Here is a 19,306-nt window from a genome sequence, read left to right on the forward strand (position 1 = left end):
CTAGAAACTCTATATTCCCATGCGCAGCTCCCACGGCATCTCTCCCGGACAGTGCTGCTTTGGAAGAAGCTCTCAGAGATTGTCTGCTGTAACTGCCCTATAGAAACTGGGTGGCCTTCAGCCCCAAATTTGGTTCAGACGTCATGACCGACTATGCGGCACACGTTCAGAGGCTAAGGAAATGTTCATTATCATGTAATTATCATGCTTTCTGGGGAGGGTGGAGTCGATCCTGGGCAGGTCCCAAAATGGCTTGAGAGAGGAGGGAAGGGAAAATACCTTGAGGTTTTTCAGGCGATTAGGAGATGGGACTGTGGGGAGGGGTCCTGCTGGCTGAGGCTTGTGGGACCTAAAACTGCCTGAGGGAACATTTGGGATTTTTTTTTTTCAGCGTTCCCAGATGTGGGACAAAAGGGGAAGGTAGAGGACGAGGTGAAAGGTGTCAATTCCGAAAGCTGATAATAAACTTCTTATTACATTACCCAGTTCTGCGCCCTCATTTTTGCAAGGAGAACTGAGACTCAGAAAGGGGAGGTGACTTGCCTAAGGTCACACGACCAGCTAGTGGCAATGTGGGCCCTGGAGAAACCAGAGATGTTTTTCCTTCTCTTTCACAGCAGCTCATGGAACGTGACCCTGGAGGACAAGAATATCCTTTGCTCAGGGGTTGGTCTCCATGTTTCACGACTCTGTAGGAAAGGGGGACATGCTGAGGGTTGGTGGTCAGGTGTGGCAATGGCAACCGGGCACTGGTGACTCTCTCTTCAGGGCGGCCCTAGGCCAATTTGGCTGATGTCTGCTGACAAGCTGGCTCAGGAAAGTGATCTGAAAAGTAAATACTAACCCAACATAAAATGAAAAGGAAATCAAGATTCTGAAAAAACAAACAAAAAACCCCAAACACAAATAAATCCATGAGAACAGAGTGGACATTGTGCTTGCATTTGTTTTCAACATTAAAGTGGCTTTGAATCAGACCAGGAAGCCCTCACATCTAGATTTTACTTGAGGCTTAAAAACTTCCAAGAGAGGTTAGTAGTCCAGGGACAGAGGTCTCTCACCGCAGGTGCAGAGCCTAAACACTACAAAGAAAAGGAAATAAACTCATTGGGGTTTGTTTTAGTACTTCCAGGAGAGTTGTTTTGAATGTACAGCATGAATTTTGGAAGCCAGGGTACTTAAAAACACACTTGGGAAGGGGTGGATTTTAAAAATCTGAATCTTGGCCTCATCCTTGCCTTCTCTGAAGGGTCGGTCTTGTAGTGTTTTCTGTTTCTTGCATCGCACACATGTAAATCTGAATTTGTTTGGATTTTTCTGATCTCCCTTCACCCTGGAAGTTGAGCAGTGTTTTCAACACAAAGGACTTTGGATAAACTCTCAAATAATTACCAAGTCTAGCTGACACTTGCTGGGACCCAGGAACAAGCTCCATCTGCTGCCTTCCCGGAAGAATGTAGGATGGAAGAAGTTGATTGAGAACCAGATCTAGAGAGCCTCCTAGATCGTGGCCAATCAAGAGCATTTCATAAATGTTTGGATGTAGAGTCAGCCCACAATTGCCTGGTGAATGGGACATGATGGATCTAAACAGATGTGGTCAATACCCAAGTACTGGTATTTTGAAATGTGTCTTGTTTGGTACTGTCTTTTGAATAGGGGGGATTTTATGGTTAAAACAATACCCACCTATACCAAGTATGTATTCTGTGCCAAGCCTGGGGTAAAGCAATTTCATACCGGGAGAGCCTCTGTATGCATTCTAGGATTTACTGTCTGGAGGCCTTTTTTCTTGGAGAGGAAACTTCTCGACTACCTATCTTTTTACTGATCTTCAATTTCTTAACTTTCTGGACTTTCTGAAACAACAGACATTTTTTTAATCATTCAATAACTAACACCCCTCAAAATATTTTCATGCTACTTAACATGACTAAGCAGTCAAAATTAGGAATTTGACACCATATTTTCCCCTCCCAAACTTGGACAGTTGATGAGCCTGTTTTAAGCAGTTGATTTTCATGAGTCTAATGTATCAGATTCTCTTTAATGTTCTAAAGACCATAAGAGGGAGATAAAACATGTGGAATATTGCAAAGAGTGCAGACCTTATCCTTGCAATTACACTACTGATATCATTATTTTATTGTTTCTATCATATCCTCATTCTCACTCTTGTTCCTTATACCTTCCCAGGGTAACAGTAATTTACCAGGGCAACTTAAATGGCAGGATAAACCAGCAGAGTCTGGGTCTGGGCATGGAACCCGTTTTTCAAGTTCAAGATGATTTAAACCAGAGCCTGGTCAGTGGCTCTGGGCTGGATCCACTTTTTAATTTGTTTCTCTCACTAATCATCGTCTGTAGGATTTAGAAGCTTTCAGCCTCTTGATGCCTGCTCTTTTTCACTGTTCTGCCATAATTGTATACTGGCCAGATCTTAAGTCATGTTGGAAACATAGTTATAATTTCCTAATATCTCATTATGATTAATAAGTGCATGGAGAGGAGGGGGTTTATGTTGAACATCTTCTTCTCTGGGCTGTAGGGTGGATGCAGAGATGTGCCTTCTCGCTCCCACCCAGAGGACTTACGCATCCATTCCCCCATAGGGCAGGCAGGTTGCCTGCTGGGTGGCTCATAGCAAGGTCCTCCCTCGGAAACTGTCCTTGCTCCAAGAACAGTTAATGTGGTTCCTGATCTCCTTGCTTCAATCTGGGATATCTCTGAAGAGTTATTCCAGCTTTAGAGCTCCTCATGGCTTACACTTTAGCTGTCACTGCATTGTAATTCAACACTCCCCTCTGCCCCATCCTGCTTCCCTCATTTGCTTTCAGCAGTTGTGCACAACAGAGCACCCTGATAAACTTCCATCTTGGAGTCTGTTTCCACAGAGCCCACCTATGAACTTGGTGCCAAGTGTAGAGCTAGGAAATTGGATGTGGGGGCTGATGCCTCCAGCCAAGTGGCAATGAGAACCCCATCACTGGCCGTGGCCCCCTGCTATGTAGTATGGTGCCATTGCTAAAATGTGGTGAACTGAGATGGATATGGCAGAAGGAAATTCATCAGTGGATGCAGTATTTCAGTATTTGAGAAGTCAGGGAGAGTAAACATTTTTAGGATGATGAAATTAGATGGAGGTTGGTTGGGGACATCAAGGTATTGAGAAAATGAAAGGCTGAGGGTGATTAATCACCAGTTTAAGGTGAAGTGTAAAAAGCAGAGGGCTTCCTTGGCAGCATGTAAAGAGATTCTCATTCCCTGCAGCCAAGGGGCAGAAAATGCTCAACATCAGGTCTCGGACTTAATTACAGGGGTGATGGAGCTCCAGAAGAGGTTGAATTCTCAAACCTGGCAAGTCTTCTCACCCAAAGTGAGGGCCCCAATGAGAAAGGTGTGGGACTCTGAGACTTGTCATCTGGGTGAATGTAAATGGAAATTTTATTTCCTGGAGTCCCCTGAACTCTCTAGACCTGTAAAAATGGTCACTGTCCTCACCATTAAATGATAGTTCACTCATTTTTTGGCACAAGGCAGAGATGCTCATCCTGAATACCTCCAGGACCTGTTTCTGTCTCCTCTCTAGACCAACAGCCAGAGCTGAGTCACAATATAGGCTGGCCAGGGAAGCACCGGTCCTGTTCCAGGAGGGAAGGGAGCCGCCAAACCTCACCGATCTGTGATTTGCCAAACCTCACCGATCTGTGATTTCCCAAGCTGGAAGAGCAGAGTGGTATGCTGGATCGAGAGACAGTGAAAGGGAAGGGCAAATACAAAGCTGGCTAAAGGAGAGTTTATTGATTTGGAAACACTCTCACAGGACCCTTGAGACATCCTGGAAAGACCCTTGGGGAATGATGCTAATATGCTGCTAGCACATTGTTCTTAGAAGCTTGAAGAAAGTGATGATCTAGGCAAAGTGAAGGAGACAAGCTTCAAGTGTGTAGCAGACAGTAGAAGGGATCAAAGGGTCAGAGAAGTGAGTGTGCTAGAGAGAATATACTAAGTATAAGTAAGAAGGGCGTCAGCATCATTAACAAGGTTGGTGGTGGAGGTGTTCTGAAGGCCACGGCTGGCGGCAGGTGCTGTTCTAGCACTGAGTTTGGTAATAACAATGGTGCAGGTCAGAAGCAAAGGGGACACGACACAATCATCATAACTAATGGCAAGGTCAAGGTGGCAGCCAGAAGCCTCAACCCACGGAGAGCTAAGAAGATGGTTAATAAGATGTGGTGTTCCTACAGGTGTGATACAGGGGCAGTCAAAAAGGATTGCTCCGGCCATACAATCAAAACATATTGAAGAGTTTGAGGGAACTACTCCTGTAAAAATTCATGATGTCTCCTGTCCAGTTTCTAGACCAGAGCCAGTTTTGGACTCGAAACCTGTTTACTGAAGGGGAGACAGAGTCATCAGGAGGAAGAACTCTTCAACACCATGGCAAGTGAATACAGTGATTATTCCTCTGGGTAATAATCCCCCAAAGGACCTCCAGTGGCTTACTCAGCCAGCTGTCCCCTGGATAAGGGAGAATACACAAACATTCCAAAGACTGTTGGCAGCAGAATCTGAATTGACATTAGTGCCTGGGGCCTCTCCCTCTGAGACAGTCTAGGTCCAACTTATAGTGTACACTGAGTTCTTGGGATCAAGGGATCATTTTCCTGGAACAAATGTACTTGGTAGTTTGCAGAAATGCCATATTTGTTCTTTGGCCTGTAAGCTGAGGGATATTGCAATGGAAAAAGCCAAGTGGGAGTCTTTGGAGCTGCTCTCCTCCTAATGACCAAATAGGCAGTTACTTTGGTGACCCTCAATCAACAATACCTCCCAATATTTACACCTTTGTGTCGTCCCCTCCAATATTGACTCCTAACTTGGGAAAATAGATATGAGTTGGCATGGTACAAACAGAGGCTTGATAAGAGTTTGCACAAGTGGATGATGGGCGTTGGGAAAATAGGTCAGCCCCGCAGCTTTACTTTGCTTGTCTTGCCTATAAAAAGTGGTTCTTTTTATAGGGTGCATTAGGGGACTCTGTTTCTCCATTTCTTGGTGCTTTGTCCCTCACTGGTTTCTTGCAGGATCTACTCCTTTTTATTTTTTAAAAAATATATTTTTAAAAATATTTACTTATTTATTTAGAGTGTGAGCTGGGAGAGGGACAGAGGCAGAGGGAGACAGAGAATCTCAAGCAGAGTCCGTGCTGGACATGGAGCCTGACTTAGGGCTCGATCTCATGACCTTCAGGTCATGACCTGAGCTGAAATCAAGAGTTGGACACTTAACACCCAGGTGCCCCAGGATCTACTCCTTTTAAATAACCTTGATTCTAGCTTTGCTTTGGAAACAAACAAAAAAAAAATTTGCACAGAGGGGCTTGTCTTGCAAAGCTTGTCCTTGGGATCCAGCTGCCATATGGAGAAGCCGTAGGTCACTACAGGATGGGACTAGGTGGAAAGAGAGGCCTCAGCCTGCCCGTCATCTCTGCCAAGGTGCCAGCCACTGGACTGCATCTGCATGAGAAACTCCAAGCAAGAACAGAATCATGCTAAATAATTAAAATAGATGCTGTATTAAGCCACCACATTTTTGTGGTAATTTGTTATTCAGCAACAAATAAACAATGGTGGATAAGGAAACAATATGGCATCCTGGACAGGGATAGTACAACATAAAGACCCAAACACTCTCAAAGGACAGAATTTTGAGTGGTGTATACTTTCATGGGAGGAGAAAAGTGGTTCGAGGTAAGGACATGAATGGACTCCAGACAGTGGTGACTGGCTTGACTGGTTGGTCAGAGACTTGGTAGGGAGAAAAATCAGAATGCTGGGGATAGGAAGGGCTGGGAAAGAGGCATTGGGATGGATCTATGGGAGTGGCCACGAAGGGTATCCTGTGAATACAGGAGAACATTCTATTTCTCTGTTCCAACCAGTTTACCTTAATGCTGTACTTGGGGAGAATGTACTTTTTTTTTTTTTTTTTTTAAGGTTTTATTTATTTATTTGTCAGAAAGAGAGAGAACACAAGCAAGGGAAGTGGCAGGCCGAGGGAAAAGCGGGCTCCTCCATGAGCAGGATGCCGATGTGGGACTCAATCACAGGACCCTGTGATCATGGCCTGAGCCAAAAGCAGACACTTAACCTACTGACCCGCCTAGGGGCCCCAGGAGTATCGTTCTTAAATTTAACTTCTCTCTCATTTCTGGAGCTTGTTTTTGTCCTGTCTAATACCTTCTTAGTAGCTGGTAGGCCATTTATGTCTAAGATTCAAATGACTTTCCTGATAGTGGGTCTGAGTGTGGTGTGAAAACCCCAGACCTTCCTCCTGTGGGCTGGGGTCGTGTTTAGGTGATTGCACAGTAACTAATGATCCCTTTCTGATTTACTTGCTTGAAAGCAAAGATTTGCACATATTGTCGATGAGAACTGCTGCATCCATTATAATTAAGCCTTAACTGTGTAATCCGAACCTTTAATCCCGGAAACATTTATCCAGAGATGGCCATCACAGTTTATTTTATTCGAGGTAGAATATCTTATCCTTCCTTTATTAAGAGACTCGAGTAGGTACTTGGTTTTGTCTTTAACTTGATTAGGTACTTGGCCGTCTTCCCAGTTCACAATCACAAGTTTTTTTGGAGAACTACACCTTCACTCCCAGGAACCGGTTCAGACAGCCAGGTTTGTGCTACGTGACTCCGCCTCTCTGGACACAGTCAACTGGACCAGGGGCGGGCACCTGACCCAAGTTGAACCAATTAGATTTTTTCTCCAGGAGACTTGGAATTGAACTATGGTCCGGCTGGTTTGGGCTGGTCTTCTGCTGGGAGAGGACCGACTCTAGGGCGCCGGGACAAGCTCACCTTCTGTTCACGCGTGCGCGGAAAAGCGTCAAAGGCAGGTGTTCAGATGGAAAAGAGGCACAGATTCTTCCTTTGGGCTTTCATCCTTTCCTGATGCCATCCCTCTTTTTTGCCTTCTGAGATTCTCCTTTATTTTTGTAAAGCCTTGCTCCTCCCTTTAGGCTGACTTGAGGTATTTTCTGTCCCTTACGACTGAATAGACTTAACGGACAGAGGCCCTTGGGCCTGAAGACCCTCCTGGCGCCTGCACTTTGCGGCACAGCTCTTGTCGTTCGCTTCCTCCCCCCTCTCTCTCCATCCCTCCTTCCCTCTCCTTTTCTTTTCCTTTTTAATTTTCCCTCCCAAGGCTGCATTATGTTTGTGAATTCAGGCTATAGAGAATCCCTCTTCTAACCCAAAGTTATTTTCTTGCCAAGAATCCCATAGCGACAAACCCTCAGCTCTGAAGGGTAAATTAAGCTGAGGGGTAACCTCTCAGACTAGAGCTCACCATCTTTTCTTATCTGAAGAAAATAAGCAAGGTCATTGTCTTCCCTAAAGGCAGCCTCCTCCTAGTTAAGTACATATGTCTGGTTCTGTTTGCATGATCGCCAACAGCTCCTTTCAGTGAGAAGGAATAATGAGTACCCAGCAGACAAGGGAAGACAGGAGGGTGTTGTGGCCTTTTTCGTGATTTTTTTTCGTCTTTCTTCACGGTTATTTAATGTAAAAGAAGAGAGACGTGACAGTCCCTCCACCTGTCAGTCAAGGAGAATCAAAATATGACTTATTTCTTTAAATAAATTTGGTAAATCTCCTCTCAAAATCCAGTACTCGTGCTTGTGTGGCAAAGGGAAAACAAGAAAAACCTAGAAATAACACAAATTTTCAGAAATATGTGAGTGGTTGGATTAAACTATGACACACCCACACTTTAGAAAATTCAGTAGTTATTTTAAAAAATTAATCAGAGCAGCATGTGTTATAGTAAGAGCTCTATCTGGGGCAAAGGCTGCTAGCTATTACCTCCATCCTCCAAATAAGTCTACCCCTTTCTGTGATTTTTAGCCAGGCACCTAGTTGCCAGGGGGAAAGACTACATTTCCCAGCTTCCCTTGTGGCAAGGTATAGCCATGAGACCAGGTCCTGGTTAAGGAGAAGTCAGGGGATGAGGTGGCCAACTTCTGAGCTGTGTTCTGTAAAGGAGGAAGTGGGGCGGGACATCCTTTCTTCCCCTCTTTCCTCCACCCTAGTTCCTGGAATGGGGCTGTTTCCTGGAATGTGGCGAACTTCCAGGCCCTGTGGATGAAGGGTACTACTTGGGGAGGATGGGCAACAAGATAGAAAAGGCTTGAATTTCTGACTCACGGTGTGCAACAGATTTCCATAAGGCCCCTGGACTGTCTACTGAGGGACTCTGGAATCAGAAAGAAACTTTTGGTCTTCTTAATTTGGGTCTCTGTTATCTTGCAGCCAGACTAATTGCACAGTTAATACCTTATCTAAGGAGGAAAAGAAATTCAGTTGTAATGTGCACAGCATGATATCATTTAAAAATATCTGTGAAGGAAAGAAGCCAACTTGTACAGATGCATAGATGCTCGTAAATGTTTAAATGATAATGAAAAAGGTGGGAAAGTAAATGGCCAAGCATCGGACTCGGATTTCCGGAGAGAAGGGGTAGGGAGAAAGTGTTCACACTTTTCCTTAATTAATTGATTAAGTAAGGACTTACTATAATAAAGGAAATACTTTTTTTTATTCTACAGAAAAAAACTTCTAAAGTCTTCCTGAAATTAATGTAGCTAATGTGAAAGTGCTCATTTAAACCACACAGTTGAAGGCTTTGGGGGTCAACGTTCAGGGTCAAAATCCATGTTGTTCTGCCAGAGGGTACTATACCTGCTTGAGAGGTTTATATTCATGGGTCGTTCTTAGAAAGTTTTTTCTTGGTAGAGGTGCTGCTCCTCTTTCTATGTAGTTGGATAAGTGCAGTTAGGGAAGACTGATTATTTTGTATTTAAAAAAGGGAAACTGTTGTGTTTTGTACAAAATTATCTCTTGATTTGCTTCCACTGTGGAGCAGTTATGGGAAGACATGGACAGAATGAGTGAGGGAAATAATTAAGCTGTGGGAAGACAGGTCCCTAGTGACTTCTAACGAGCTGACCACATGGCCAAAGCTCAGGGCGAGAAGGGGAGTCAGGAAGCCCTGAGTTTACTGCCCACAATGCAGCACAGCATGCAGAGAAATTTGCACATTTGTTGATATGAGCTCAGTTGGAAATGAAAATTTGGAAATCACAGGGTTCAGGGTCAGTAACCTGCTGCAAAGGCTTTCAAACACTTTTTTCAAGCATTTGTTCAGGAAAAAAAATATCTATCTATAGACAGATAGATAGATATAGGTATAGATATTTTGTACTCCACCAAACCTCTCCATTTCTCTAAAAATGAATGCCATAAGACTACAGTTTGGCAAGGTTAAAGCTGTTCTACTTACTGAGCATAGGAGCTAATTGATCTTTTCCACTTGACCAAGAAAAGGAAAACCAAGAACTTCCTTTGGTTTTTCATCTCTTGGTAAAGTAAAAGAAAAAAAAAATCAATGAGAACAGAAGGGCATGGTGCACACACACATTTGGAAAGGCATCTTTTTCTAGGACCAAAACAAAGACTTTGAAAAAAGTACTAAATAAATTCTAAATTTCACAAACTTATATGGCATTAAATCCTTAATTTGACATAGGTAAAGGTTACCGACAAGTAGAAAAAACATAGATTTTGGAATCAGGTAGGCATGCGTTCAAGTCCTTGATTTTTCCACTTCTATCACTGTAATAGAATGTAAGATAATATGTTCATGGTATCACTTTTGGTGAGGGTTTCAAGACCATGATATTAACTTATATTACAAAGTGAGGCATGAGATCATCATGAGGACTTTGAAGAAAGTGTTCAAAACCAGTTTTGGGTCTCTTATCACCTCAGTTATCAAGGATTTAAAAGGGTTGAATAGAGTCTTCAAGAAGATTTTTGCTTGGAAAGGTGGAGCTTTTTTCCTTTTACCTCAAGCCTAAGGAGAAGGTCTTCAACGAGTCTGACCAGTGAGTCTGATGTGTGTCCCAATGGACAGAAGTTTGAGTCGTGCCCGAAAAAGCAGAAAGGCAGACTGCTGTTGCTTTGTTTTCCTGAGATTGGAGTATAAAGATAAATATAAAGAAGGGGACTTTCGCTCCCAAGCTGGCTGGGGTAAAGAATATATGTTTCCTTTTTACCAGATGTTGGTCAGGGGCATTAGAAGACTGGGGAGGGTTGTCTTAGATACCAATCAAGAATGCCTAGAGGGCAAGGTGAACTCAGCAGAAGGCTGTTGGGAAATGTTAGACCCAGTTTGATGGGAGAAACCAGGGTTAGGGGCTGGTTTCTGAAGAAAAGTGCTCTTCAAAACAAAGAGTTGGTTGTCTTCAGCTGCCAGTTCTAGTGCACACTGGTGTCAACCATTCTGATGGTGGCAGGTGGGGTACAATTGCTAAAGAAGCCCCCAGGTCACCAAATGTCAGTGCTGACAAATCTATAGTTTTGTTACAGCAAAAGGATAAAATATGGCACCAGCATTAAAGCTAAGACATACATCTCAGCCATAGGCTGTGTCACAGCAAGGGGCCAGGAGAGACCCGGAGCTAAATCTCTAATTGTCTTCCTTCTGTAAGGGCCATGGCAAGATGCACGAGCTCTCTCAGAGCAGGAACTACTGCTGTGCGCGCAGAATTCTAGGAACAGGGAGACCAAAGTAGTCTTGACCAGGGCTTCGTATATTCCGCTGGTCATGGAGGTATATTTTTGCTATGAAATCCACTCCAATGGCTGAGACCTTTGGGATTCTCCCTAAGGCCATGCACAAATCATCAACTTCCCTCTTACCATGAAACAACGCTGACAAGCTAGTACAAGCCAGCCCCAAACTTAGACAAATGGCTACAAAGTGACTATTAACCCTGCCTTGACCTTGACCAGGATTCAGTGCCATGCTGGTATATATTTCTTTTCTGAGTAAACAGCTCAGGTGTACTCCAGGCTTGTTGAAATTAACCTTCATAGTGTACCAACTCGTGAGAATACCTGTCTAGTAAGAATGTTTCCACCCCTCACCTCTCCCTGTGCTCTAAGCCTAGAAGAGGTGGAAGCAGCGTAGAATGGAGGAGGAGAATCGAAGCCCAGGATGAAGAAATAGCGAGTTCACCACACCTATTTCCTTCTCAAAGTGTGTCTGTCTGGGTGGACATGTACAAGACTTAATTTGGAAGGGAGTGGAATCTTGTGACTGTTACATAGGACTAGATACTTTAATTATTGAACTAAGGCCATTTTCATGACTACAAATAGCTAACAGACTTTTTTTTAATTGGTGATGATTGACTGTAAATCCATGAGGCTTGCCTTAAATTTCCTCTAGTGGGCAGAGGAAAATTAGCCCCACAGAATAGGTTTGAATAGGTAGAAGGAGAAAATGATCAAGGCTTTTGTTATTATATCACATGAGTCTGATTCTTTTAAATATGGGTCATATGGGAATATCAAAGGTAAAATTGGACAAGTGCCAAGCAATGTCCAAGAAAAATTAGAGAGGTTAAATAAATAATCAGATAGATAAGTAAAACTCTCCCTTTCCCAACCCAAACCCAACTAGATATAAACACTGGAAACTTTTTGCTTTCCTGATGATTCAAAATGCTTACATACATCATTTGGTTTTATGATGAAGACAAAGAGATTAAGACACCAGTTTTGAATTTAAGAGCTTGTTTGCAGGATTAAGAGATATCTGGAACAGCTGGAAAATTGTAAGGTTGATGTGTGAAACTTCTCTTCTAGGCCATTAAGGCATGTGACTGGGAGCAAAATGACAGCTCCTTTCCCCTGGGCCCCCACTGTGGTGGTTTGACTGGGTTCTATGACTGGGTTCTTGCCATCTGATGAGGATAGAAATGGTGTAAAGCACTTGCAGACCTGGCTCTTAAAAGCCAGCTGGACGCTCCAGATGTTTCTTTTTCTGCTACGGTGATGTTTAAGGGTTGTGCTTTCTAGATGGAGACAAGATGGAGGAAGTTCTCCCGACCTGCACAAGGCTTTGCGGGAGTAAGTTCAGCCATGGAAATGTTGGGTTAAACCATAGGTTAAATTATCCTGACTACTATAAAAGGGCTATGAAGAAAGGAAGGAGCTGGCACATGCAGCAGTTTTCCACAGGCAAAGGTCTAAAGGTGGAATCAATATTTCTTTTAGATCAATATTTGTTGAAGAGAATGGGGACTAGGGAAAGAAGAAATGACATGAAATAACTCTATCTTGTGGTTGCATTAAAAAAAAAAACTTGAAAAAAATACAGACAGAAGTGCACAAAACCCATAAAGTTTTCACAAATAGAACATGCCTGGCATGTGAATACAACCCCTCCCAACACCTAGAGCTTTACCAGGATCCCAGAAGCTCTCCTCCACCTTGTGGCTTCACGTTGACCTCAACTTTACCATGTCCTTCAGAAAGAATCTCCCTCCCCTGGTCCATTTAAGTTTCCATATTACCCAGAAACTCTAGGCTTCTTGAAATTTCTTAATTTTCTAGTTTTGACAAGTAGTAGGGAAAAAAATAAGACAATAAGGAATTGAATGAAAAATCAAACTGATTTTAATTCTTAGTGGATTTTATTTTAATTAATTTAATTTAATTTTCTTTAAAATATTATGCATTCTTGTATGTTCATAAAAACTTGAAAAATTAGTTATGTATGTTAAAAAGGACATCTTATTCCATTTTAAAATAGATTTTACAAGGCAAGTTGCATGGTCATGATCCAGTGCAAGTAAAAACAAATACTGGAGAAAACAAAACAAAAGAAAAAAACAAATATTGGAGAGTAACCAAAATATGGTTACATGGATAATAAGAATAAAAAGAAAATACTTAGTGCAATCAATCAAAAGTAAAAACACTATGAATTACAATATAGTAAAAGCAATAAAAATAAAGCTTTATACTTAAACCTATCTCAAAAGCTGTTCTCACAGAAAGATTCACAGCCTCAAATGTATTCCTTAATACAGAAAAGGACTAAAAATAAATATGTTACCTATCTTAAAAAGAAGAGAAAAAACCAATAAACCAAAATAAACCAGGAAGTGAGGCTAACCAGATTTCACTGATTCTCAGACCCATTTTATTTTTTATTTTGACTGCTCTGAAATCAGAGCGTGTCCTCAATTTGTGTTGACCATGGGGCAGTGTGGTCCTGTTGTTATTTCCTGTGCACGTGAGAATTCAGCTATTCTTCCTGGTAGCACTACTGAAATCCCTTGGCATGTCAGCCACAAACCCACTGAAGCACTATTTGAGGAAGAGATGTGGATACTGTTTGACGTCTGAAATATTATGAATGACACTTCCAATAAGGCATGTGAGAGAACTAGCAACAAAACTTGCGAAATGAGGATTAGCGGATTGGAGATCACCCTTTTAAAAAATGCTGAGTCATAGGCACGGAGGACAGTGTTATATGGAAAAATGGTAACACTGATGAGTGATTTAAAAGAACTGGGTTCTCAGAAGACAACTTCGAAATGTCTTAAGCAATTTTGTATTTCCCTTTTAGGGATACACAAAAGAAATATGATTAAAATTTATGCCTCGTGAATTAAAAAAACACCCTTCCAATAAGTATAAAATAACATTCTAAGCGATAAGAAGACTTTATGTACCAAATTATGTGAAAGTGTTTTATTTTTCTCAGTGGTATCCCGAAATAATGATGAAAACAGGGTAGCACAGCCAAAAGTTAAATGTTAATGTAATAGAAAACCGAAAAAGTAGAATGTATAAATATAAAAACTAGATTTTTCAAAAAGATTAATAATATTTACATAAACTCTTCATGAACCTGATTAAGAAAAAAAGTGTGAGAGCAAAAAGATGTAAGATTAGGAATAAGAAAAGGACAGAGCAACAGAGAAGGCCGATTAAAACAATAAGAGAATGTTACAAACAACTCATCAGCAAACTACTTGAAAATGGAGAACGGGTGTTGTCGAACTTTCCCTGGAGAAGGCCAGGTAGTAAGTATTTTAGGATTTTCAATTCTAGAGATAAATCGAGAATATTATGTAGGTATTTAAATAACTGTTTAAAAATGTGTACAGCATTTTCAGCTCAATGGCAGTAGAAAGATAGAGAGTGGACCAGACTTGGGCCTGGAACATTGTTTCCTGACCTGAAGTAGAAGCAAATGATGATTTCCCACAAATCCAATATGACCCAAGAAGAGGTGGGTAATTTGAAGAGAACAATTACGGTGGAAGAAATTAGAACAACACTTAAAGAAGTACTAATATATAAGACACCAAGGTCAGATGATTTCAACAGTTAAATAATATCTGACCTTTAAAGAACAAACAATGCCAGGGTTATTTCTGACCATTGAAAACTCTTACGGAGAAAAGAGATGGAGATCTCCCAGATTCAATTCTCCCAGCCTAATGCTAATATCAAACTCAGTTGTTACACGATTAGTATTCAAAACATATAGACCATCAGTATTTTTGGATGTAGCTGTAAAATCATAAAATGAAATATTAGTAAAAGAATACAGCAAATTATCAACTGAATGGTATGTTTTAACCAAGTAGGAAAGGCAAGGGTATTTGGATATCAGGATATCTGTCAATATAATTTACCAAATCAACAAATTAAGAGAAAAACCATATGATCAGAGCAATAAATGCTAAAAGGGCATTGGGCAAAACAGCAACAATGAAACCAAACAGCCCAGAAGTTCTTCCTACCAAAAAACCCTCTAAATAAATGGCAATAAAAGGGGAGCTATTTAGATATGATTAAGACTATTATTTTATTATTATTTTTTTAAAGATTTTATTTATTTATTTGACAGAGATCACAAGTAGGCAGAAGGCAGGCAGAGAGAGAGGAGGAAGCAGGCTCTCTGCTGAGCAGAGAGCTCAATGTGAGGCTTGATCCCAGGACTCTGGGATCATGATCTGAGCCGAAGGCAGAGGCTTAACCCACTGAGCCACCCAGGCGCTCCATGATTAAGACTTTTCTAAAAACAAAACAGGAAACATCACTCTAAGTCTTGAAATGATAAAGGCAAGGCAATGAAATTCAGAAACAAGATGCCAACTATTACTTTTATTATTCAATAGTACTTTGTAAGTTCTATTGAATCTACTAAGACAAAATAATAATAAAATAACATGTATAAGTATTGGCGAGAACAGAGCTAAATTGATCAACTGATTCTAAACCTGGAAAAACCCAAGAAATTCTAGTTTAAAAAATTTCTGAACAAATAAGAGCATTTGGTAATGCTGGACACAAGCTTTTTATATCCCAGGAATAAGAATCTAGAAATGGAAAGGGGAAAACATTCCATTTATAACCCTAACAAAAAATCTGAAATATGAATAAGAAGAGTACAGGATGTACATACACAGAATAACTGATAATGCGAGGCGGAAGGATATAAATTAACTGAATCAATGGAAAAATGTATCATGTTCTTGGATGGGAGAGTTAGTATCATAAAAAATCAATTATGTCACTATTAATATATCAAGGCAACTCCAATTAGAATTCCAATGAAGGCTTTTGGGGGCATAATTGATTATGACGATCTTAAATCTCAGATGGAGGGGGAAAATGCCCATGAGTAGCCAGCCAGTAAGTGTAAAAAGAAGCATAGCAAGGAGGCGTCTACTTTACTAGGCATTAAAACACTAAAAAGCCACCATAATATATCAATATGATACAGGCATAGGGACAGCTATATAGATCAGAGCACAAACGGACAATTCAGAAATAGATCCCAATAGAATTTTATATATGAAAATGTGGTATTTCGACCCAGTGGAAGAAGAGTGATTTATTTAATAAATAACGTGAGCACAACAGGCTATCTATCTGGGAGAAAATTAAAAAGGACTTTCATCTAGTATCATTTATAAGAGTAATTTCCAAATGGATTAAAAGAAAGAGGCTTGCAGGGTCTCTTTAAACTGATGGATCTTGTCGTTTGAAATTGTGCTTTGGCCACCACATCGCTGTCACCAGGTCCAAAGCCCTTGCAGGCTGAGGGGAAGCTGGCAGGATAGAGACTGAGGCCTGTTGATTTCCTCCCTTGCAGGGGAGCTTGGAAGTGAGGCTTTAAGCACAATGTGGAAAGACGAGGAAAAGGAACATTGAACCTGTGATAGTGCCTCTGCTTGAGAAAGCCAGCTTGGGTAGGGGATGGGTGGGGAGAATGAGAGAAGAGGGAATGAGAGAGAGAGGGAGAGGAGGGGAGTGAGAGAGAGAGGGAAAGAGAGAGAGGGAGGGAATGAGAGAGAGAGAGAGAGGGAGTGAGAGAGAGAGAGGGAGAGGAAATGAGAGGGAGGAGGAGACAGAGAATGAGAGAAACAGAATTAGTTTATGTTGGTGTGTGTAACCCCCTCAACTTTCTAGAATAGCTCTTTCACAGGAAAGAAAAGAGATGTACTTACTGCCCCCTCTTTCCTCATACTTAAGTACTTTGGAAAAAATAGGGACAGAAGCCAGAAAATGAAGCAGAAGGCTTAGGGCTTTTTTGCACTCACAGCCGGGCACAGGAGTCCTGATAGAGAAGTCCGGTGATGGGTATTAAGGAGGGCACGTGCTGTGACGGGCACTGGGTGTTACACGCAAACGATGCCTCATGGAACACTACATCAAAAACTAATGAGGTACTGTATGGTGACTAACATAACATAATAAAATTTAAAAAAAAAGAGAAGAAAAGAAAAGAAAAATCAGTGGGCTTGGGGAGGAGAGAGGATGAGAGGGTAGCTGAGCAGCACCTCCAAGGAGGGGCTGGTCTTGGTGCCGAGGACCCAGAAGGAGGAAAGGAGTTCTGGCCCAGCTCAGGGATGCGAAGGACAGTTGAGCGGGGAGCCCAAGACCAAGCGTTGTTGCAACCACAGAGGACCAGCAGCAGGACTTGGAGGGGTTAGGGAGGGCGGGGCAGGAGGGCTTCCCAGATGCCATACAACACTGTCCTAGGCCAGAGAGGAGTTCATTTAGGGGCTGGTAAGTGACCAGAGACAAAGCACCTGTAGCAGGGTGGGGGCTCTCTGACACAGCCAGCACCCGGGGGGGGGTCCCCAGCTGGTGACAAAGGCCCCAAGTCTCTGGCTCTCACCCACCATGCCACCTTGGAGAACTTCCTGAAGCTGAAGTGGCCAGGACTAGCCGCCCCTCAGGAATGGTGTCACGGGGCAGGAATATGGTTTTGGGGTCAGACATGCCTGGGTTTGAATCCCGAGTGACCTGATCACCAGCTAGCTCTCTGGTCACGCACGGGCAGTTGGTTGGGCCCTCCGAGTCTGTTTCCTTGCTGGTGACATGAGAACTAAGAGACCCCAGGGAGCTGTCAGGGGGTTCAACGGAAAGGAATTAGACAGCACTTTGCATAGTCCAGCACAAAGTCACCACTTAATACACATTTTCTTCCTTCTTCCTGGGGAAGGAGGGGTGGTTTCCCATTGTATCCTGGAGGCCTCTCTTCCATGAGTCAGGTCACCCAGACCTGCCTCAGCGGGGTGGGCTGGAGTGTGTCTTAGCAAGCTCAGTCTCAAGGCCTATTGTCATCTGCTGCTTTACCGACCGTCTTTGCTATTGTATCCCTTTGTCGAGAATAGTGCCTGGGACATAGTAGATGTTCAATGAAAGTGTTCAGGGAGTGAATTAACTTGTCTTTTTTATCGTGAGTCTACTCCGCATGAAACCCTAGAAATTCCTTAGTTTTCACCTGGACGATTATTGTCCCCTGGAGATCTGACTTCCTTTTTCAGTTTATGGTTTTTCACAGAGAGCTGAGACTTCCTTCGGTCAGTACCAGGTCTCACCTCATATTACACTTTACATGTATTCATATACACCTGGACCAAAGCCTGCATGAAAAAATACATATTTTGCTATAAGCGGATAAAAAGATTTCTGCATGATGCTTTGGAAATTACTGGCTACTGGAAACTTACTTAATTGACAGTTTACCAGGCTTTCTTGGCAATCATTATGCCTACTCAGGAGTTTTTGCAAGGTGAGCAAAGCTAACATACACGTGGTTTTTAGATGTAATGAAATTTTTATGAATGCTAAGTCCAACAATTAATGAGGTTAAAATAATATTATATTTTGGCAATAAACATTTATTAATTTATATTTTGCTGGTTTCTTTTCACTTTTTGGAGCCAACGATTTTATATTCTGGCCTCCAACATTTTTGTAGGTCTCTGAGGAACTTATATGACATGGGCACTGGGCCTAGAGTGCCTGATGGAGAAAAAATTCTCATAGGATTGTGGATGCAGCGCTTTGTAACTTAGCAGGAATGGGTCTAGGTGGTGCTGTCTGGAAAAGGGAAAGGCCATCTTAGGAGACTGTCTTCTAGCTCTGGTCTCCTCTCCACTCAGCCCTGATTCTCTTTTTAGTGTCCTGACCCATCCCCACCCCTGCCACCCCATCTTCTTTTGGTTTCCACCCTCCACATAGAAACTTATTACATCACCTGCCCTCAAGGCCACAATTCCTGGCTAATGAGGCACACTGAGCTGCATTATTTTTTAAAAGATTTATTTATTATGAGAAAGAGAAAAAGAGAGAGAGAAAGAGGGTCCGAGGGAGAGGGTTAGAGGGAGAGAGAGAAAGACTTTCAAGAAGGCTCTACACCTAGCATGGAGCCTGATGTGGGGCTCAGTCTCATGACTCTGAGATCATGACCTGAGCCAAAACCAAGAGTCAGGTGCTTAACTGACTGAGCCCTCAATCTGCTTATTAGATACTAGCAGTTCTAGGCTGAGTCATTTGTTTTTGTCTCAGAAAGGAGGGTTGGCAAATGTGAGTTGAAGGTAAGAAATGGTGGATGAATTCTTTGCACTAACTAAAAGGCACCTTTCCTTCCTGGGAGATGTGGCTAGCAACAGTGGCCTTCCGGTGAAGGTGGTCTTATCCAGAGATCTCCTCGGTGTCTCTCCACCAGTCTTGTCCCTATTCAGAGAGTGGACAATGGAATGAAGGGGAAGGGGATGAAGATCCCATATCTGAGACCTAATTATGCAGCTGACTTCATAGATGTCTACTGAGATAATGGTCTGGGGGTAAGTAGCATCCTCATCTCCTGGGGACGGGTTTGAAATGCAGAGCCCCAGGCTCCACCACAGACCTGCCAAATCAGAAGCTGCAGTTTAATGCAAACTGTAGGTCCTTTTGTGTGAACACTGAGGTTTGAGAAGCCCCGTACCAGCCCTCATCTCCTGGATGTCCCGGGAACACTTGGCGTCCAACGGTCTCCATCTAATCTGTTCATCTGCCCTCATGACTCATCCTGCTCTTGAGTTTTCTCTCTTTTCCTCTGGCTTTCTAGGGGGCCTC

Source organism: Mustela putorius, unplaced genomic scaffold, assembly GCF_011764305.1.
Source record: "Mustela putorius furo isolate JIRA1106 unplaced genomic scaffold, ASM1176430v1.1 tig00003834_pilon_pilon_pilon, whole genome shotgun sequence".
NCBI lineage: Eukaryota > Metazoa > Chordata > Mammalia > Carnivora > Mustelidae > Mustela > Mustela putorius.